We start from the raw sequence: 6333 nt of genomic DNA, 5'->3' as shown, positions 1-6333 counted from the left end.
ATTAATAGTTAAGAAAAAAGACCTTTGGTGTCAGATCCATATTTGAGTCCCAGCCTGTGGTGTAAGTGGATCTAGAAATTCTGTACAGAAGGGATATTGAATTTCTAGGGGGTCACAAATAAAACTCATTTTGTATATAAGATATAAAATGATAGAATAAATATGTCAACTTTATTGCCAATAAAACCTATACTAGAAGATGTGGCTTAGGTCAATGGCCACATGGGTTTGGGAAGCTCTCTGTTCTTTATATACACTTCTGTCCCCATTTTAGAAGTTAGGATAGCTCAGTCAAGGAAAATTTGAGGTCTACTGAGATTACCAATGATTACTACCACACACATCTCCGGGACAAAATGGAAGGAAATAGAATGAATACAGAAGCCCTCCCAGTGCTTTTAAACTTCAAATAATTTAATTCCATCTAGTTGAGCACCATGCCAGACACATAATCTTTAACAAACAATGCTGCCACTACTATAAGGCACAGATATTCTAATTTTTCTTTTCAAGACACCAAGTCTTCAGTAAATACTATGACATGTTCAAGTGTCAGAGAAATAAGGATTCAGGTCTGAGTTACCCTCTGTAATAGATAGAATGCCCCCTGACTCAAAGATGCCTACATCCTAATGCTTGGAACCTGTGAATATATTCTGCTACATGACAAAGGGAAATTAAGATAGCAGTTGGAATTAGGCTTGCTCATTAGTTGACCTTAAAATAGGGAGAGTAGGGCACCTGGGTGGCTCAGTTGGTTCAGCAACTGCCTTCAGCTCATGATCTCTGAGTCCTGGGATCGAGTCCCACATCAGGCTTCCAGCTCCATGGGGAGTCTGCTTCTTCCTCTGACCTCTCCTCTCATGCTCTCTCACTCTGTCTCTCTCTTGAATAAATAAATAAAGTTTAAAAAAAAATAGGAAGAGTATCCTGAATTATCCAGGTGGTCCAATGTAAACACAATGATCTTGAATACAGAAGAGGGAGACAAAAGAGTCAGAGTGACATACTATGAGAAAGAATATATCAGCTATTATTGGCTTTGAGGATGGAAGAAGGCTATGAACCAAGGCACACAGGTAGCCTTTAGAATCTGGAAAAGGCAAGAAAACAGATTCTTCTCTAGAGTCTCCAGAAAGGAACATAGCCCTGCTGACATCTTCATTTTAGAGATGAGATAATCTTAGATTTCTGACCTCCAATTCTGTGACATGATAAATCTGTGGGGTTTCAAGCCATTCAATTTGTAACAATTTGTTACAGCAATAATATGAAACAAATACATACTGCAAAGACAAGCATGTCTACCCCATGCCACCCAGTCTTCCTGTTCCCAAAGTGAACATGACTCAATCGAAGGCTGAGTTCTCAGGGTTGGCTCAGAAGTTGAGGTGGCATCGATTCCAGATATTATGCAGGAGTGGCAAGAAAGATAATTTGATGTAGATGGGTTATTTGCCACGAATATACTTTGAGAAACACAGTAGAGGAGGCTTTGGTGAAAGGAGTATGCAAGAGTGAACCCTCTTACCTCAGTGCCATGTCCGCAGAAACTGAACAAATGGCAAAGAAAGAGCATTTCTATAACATGTTTTCATGAAGACATTGTGCTTCATAGGCAGTTTTAAGCCACACTGTCATTCTGTGGCTCTGTCTGTAAAAATGGGTTACAAAAATACAGATGACTCCAAAGCAAAAGACTCCAAAACAATGTATCATGTCCATGTAACTCTACCTTTTAATCTAGCCCTAAACCAAAACATTTGGTGAAAAAATTCGACAGTAAGACTAACTTGTTCTATTTTAGAAACTAGTAAAAAATGGCTATTAATAGTTTTGGTTGGTTATGGCCTTTAGAACATGTTACCCTCCTGAAATGGAGCTGCCTTATGTTTGTTCCGTTGGGTAGAAATTGGACCTGTTATTTGGATTCGACCTGGAAGAGGATCAATGCCAACCAGGGGACATGAAGTGCCATAGGCTTCAAGTGGGATGACATGAGGAAAGTGTAATTAACGTTTTTCACTTCTTGGTCTCTTTGGAGCAACTTATGGCAATGTATTCTAAGAAGTTCAGGGACACCTGGGTGGCTCAGTCGGTTACGTGGCTGCTTTCCACCTAAGTCATGGCCCCAGGGTCCTGCATTGGGCTCGGTGGGGAGCTTGTTTCTCCCTCTGCCTGTTGCGTGTACTCTCTGACAAATAAACAAATAAAATCCTAAAAAAAAAAAAAAAAAAAAAAGAGTTTATCTGTGTTATATTTCTTCACAGCTTCTTTATTTTTAAATTTATTGTTATTATTTTTTTGAAGTTATGTTATGTTAGTTGCTTCTTAAGAACCAATCTGCAGGATACATCTGTCTGTGCTTTGACCCCCAATTCTGGATCCTCAGGACATATTTTATTTGCTCACTTACCCATCCCTGACCACCTCTGCCTCTCATTGGTATCTGGAGGCTAAAATTTAGAAAGAGTTTCAAAGGGCTTCTGCTCTTTTAGGTCACTACTTCTTCTCTCAAACAAACATGGAGTTTTGGAATGAGACTTAAGGACCCTAGTTTTCTTCCTCTACCAATGTTTTTGGGAGAAACAACTTAAGAAACACATCTGGAACAACTTCTATGACATGGAAATTCCCTGAAGTGATTGCATGTGATTAGTGATAAATATTTTCTTATGTATTCATTCACAGCCTGGCTTGCAAAATTCTGAGTAATCATCCAGTAAAAACACATACAGTGTAAATAAAGGCGGTATTAATAAATAGATGTTGTTTTCACAAATTCACAGTTATTTCTGAAGAACTGAAATTTGAATATACATGTTCTTCTGGCTCCAGGAAAGCCCCACTTCAGAGTTGGGTATGTTTAGGCCTTTTAACATGAATTTGATGTTTTAACATCCTCAATTTATAGATTTCCCTCTATGTAAATGAAATTTGTTCATATAGGTCAAGTTTATTTTCTCATAAACTAATCAGTGAGTCTCCTGGCAACAAAGCCTCTATACCCTTTACTTCCCCATATCAGAGAACATCATTCTTCCCCACAGCATTCTAAGAGCTTTTACAGATTAACTAATTCAAATAAACAAAGAATGTCAAGGGTTACTTGTCCGAGAATAAGATTTTCTTTTGTTTTAATAATGAGGTAATATCCTCAGTTTTATCTAGACATGCCTGAAAACCCCAGCTTCTTATTTTATTTATTTATCTATCTATCTATCTATCTATCTATTTATTTATTTATTCATTTATTTTTTGATGAGGCAATAGTTGCCTTTATGGACATTAGAAAATTATAGCTTTCAGTCCTGGCATAAGGTTTTGTGAAGGACAAGTTGATAGGAAATCAAACGGTGTTCATTTTAGCAGGTGAATTAGAGGAAAGGTCGCCTTTAGAAAAATATAATAATAGACACATATAATAATAGGTAATAATAATTAGACAAATATAATAATAGATTAAAGGCTGGATTTAAACCCTCACTCACACCCATGGGATAATCTGACACAGTCCCCACCCTGCCCAAAGGTGCCCAGGAGCCTTGTACAAAAGTTCGCCCCTCAGTATCGAATCTCTGTGGTTTGATTTCTAAAAGGATTTCTTAAAAGTGCTCTCCTGTATTTTGTTTTTGTTTTTTTCCAAAGAACAGTTTATAGGCTAGTCAGCCCATAGCCCATTGAAAGGATGGGTAAATTTCAGGTGATCATACAAATGAAAACCACTAAAACACCACAGTAATTACTAGAGATAAGTGTTAGGATCCTTGATGAAACTTGATTTACCACAAGAGCTGTGGACCAGCACAAATAGTCAGTCCCTCCTGTGGAGCCCTTTATCATTTATAAAAATCCTTTCCCTCTGGGGAGTCCTTCCTTCACAAGATGATCCAAAAAACCGTGAGAAGGACTTGCTCCACATTTTTTCCAGATTCAGACTATACGTCACTTGTAGTATTCAAGTGATTGATTATAAACAGTAATCAAAGGAAAGCTCAAACATTAAAAATGGGTAGATTGTGGGGTGTATGTTCCTATCACGGTGTTTCAGTTAGTCTTGAATTCTAAAATGGCATCAGACTGTTAGAGGAGAGTAGTAGTGACCCTTGTAGAAAAAAGTCTTTCACACAGAGAGCGTCTCTGTCACGACCAGCACGTTTCAAACAAAAAAAAGGGTCTGGCCAGGGCCTTCTCTCTCCCATCTAGCAGTTAGGATTTTTCTTCACCGTTACCCAATGTCCAGATATTTATTGAATGACTCCTAAGGGCATTGTTTTGAAGCTGGGATAAAGCAATGCACCAGACAAAGTTTCTGCCCTCATCAAGCTGCTGTTCTGCTCGACACGGAGGGTGATAGAGTTCAATGTGCTTGTCTGTTACATTTTACTGTAAAGATCTTAAGCAATCATTTGGAAAGATCATCACTCAATGAATACATTACGATGTTTGAGGCTCTATCGATGAATTAAGTGTTTGGGGTGCTGCGACAAGCACATTGCATGTCTTTTTTTTTTTTTTAAGATTTAATTTCTTTATTTACTTGACAGAGAGATCACAAGTAGGCAGAGAGGCAGGCAGAGAGAGAGGAGGAAGCAGGCTCCCTGCTGAGCAGAGAGCTCAATCCCAGGACCCTGGGATCATGACTTGAGCCTAAGGCAGAGGCTTTAACCCACTGAGCCACCCAGGCGCCCCCGCACATTGAAGGTCTTAATGACAAGTGAAAGCCCACGCTACTCCCTGGGGTATAGGTGACATGATCCTTATCTTAATCATGCAAATCTCAGAAAAGGAATCTTGCCCCTACTTTCTAAGCCAGTAAACCAGTGAAGCCTTGATTCATTTACAAGTCTAACATAAAATACCATCTTTCTTGTAGTTACTTATATGCTAATAAAAGCAATTAGCTCAAGTTTCAGCATTTTGCCTAGAAACCATCTTGCTTAAATCCACAAATTAATTGGGTTCATTTGCTATCTTCTTAGGAATAGCAGTACATTTTTACTATGAGTGGGTAACACGGATTGCCACTTTGCGAATCTCCTGTTTTTCTTTCCATTTTTGAGTCTCTTTAAAACCTGTTTTCTTCCCTTTCACTGTCCAGTCCCAAGTCCAAAAGCCAATATTTCAGAGTTTTTGTTGTTGTTGTTTGTTTGTTTTCTCAAGATCCCATCTATTTATTTGATGGAGAGAGAGCAAGAGAGGGAACACAAGCAGGGGAAGTGGGAGAGGGAGAAGCAGGCTCCCTGCTGAGTGGGGAGCCCATGCAGGGCTCAATCCTAGGACCCTGGGGTCATGACCTGGGCAAAGGCAGCATTAATGACTGAGCCACCCAGGTACCCCTTGTTTTGTTTTTACAGTAGTAATACCCTTGTAGGAATTGCCTCTCCTGGTGAAGAGTTTATCTAGAGAAATTATGCTTAAACATAGAAACTTACCTTTTAACCATGTAAAATCAATGGACATGTATTTGTGGTGATGAGAAGAGAGGAGGGAAAAAGATATGAGATCAGAGGAAATAATTTGGGTAGATAATATTACATTCATTGATAATATTTACCATATCACATTGAATATATAGTTGTCAACAGATTCTGCTTTATTTGCATGAATGTGGCTTTAAAAATTAATTTCTAAAACGGCAAAGTCAATTAAGTGTCTGGCAGAGCTGTTTTATGGCTACTGTGATTTCTTTTGTTCATAGACAAATTCTCATAAAATAAATACTATCCGCAAGCTGAAGTTCTTTTTATAAAGGATAAAAGTAACTTGTAAATTCTAATCTTCTTCGACCACAGTATAGATAAAGGAAATTTGTGTTTGTATGTTAAAAAAAAAAATGCTTAAGTAGTATTTACTGTTATCTTCAGGGTATAATTTAATTGCAAGTGGAAACATGCAGCACTGCATCCTTCCAAACACATAAATTATGTGTCTCTAGGTCTCATAACCCCATACTCCACACAAACATTATAGGGAAATGAATTTCTTTTAGGGAACAAGTAGGTTTGGTCAATAATTACTTACAAAATAAAGCAGTGAGAAAAAAGGCAATCAATTGGTAAGAAATTGGGAAATGTTAATAGTTCTAAGAAAATCTATATTATGTTCAAAACAGCATTATAAAAATTTTAACCCATCATTCTTAGTTTTTTTTTCACTGAAAACTTGTAAAGTTTCAGAACATGAATTGTATACGTGAGAGAACAAATATATTACATACATATTTATTTTTATATATGTTTTCACATACATGAAAATAAAAGTCCATCACAGGGAAAAGGTGTATGTTAGCACCAGCTGGCAGTAAATTTGACATTCACAGCTTTTCAGATT

This window comes from Mustela putorius, unplaced genomic scaffold (assembly GCF_011764305.1).
Source record: "Mustela putorius furo isolate JIRA1106 unplaced genomic scaffold, ASM1176430v1.1 tig00000640_pilon_pilon_pilon, whole genome shotgun sequence".
In the NCBI taxonomy this organism is placed as follows: domain Eukaryota; kingdom Metazoa; phylum Chordata; class Mammalia; order Carnivora; family Mustelidae; genus Mustela; species Mustela putorius.
Note: the sequence above shows the minus strand (reverse complement) of the source record.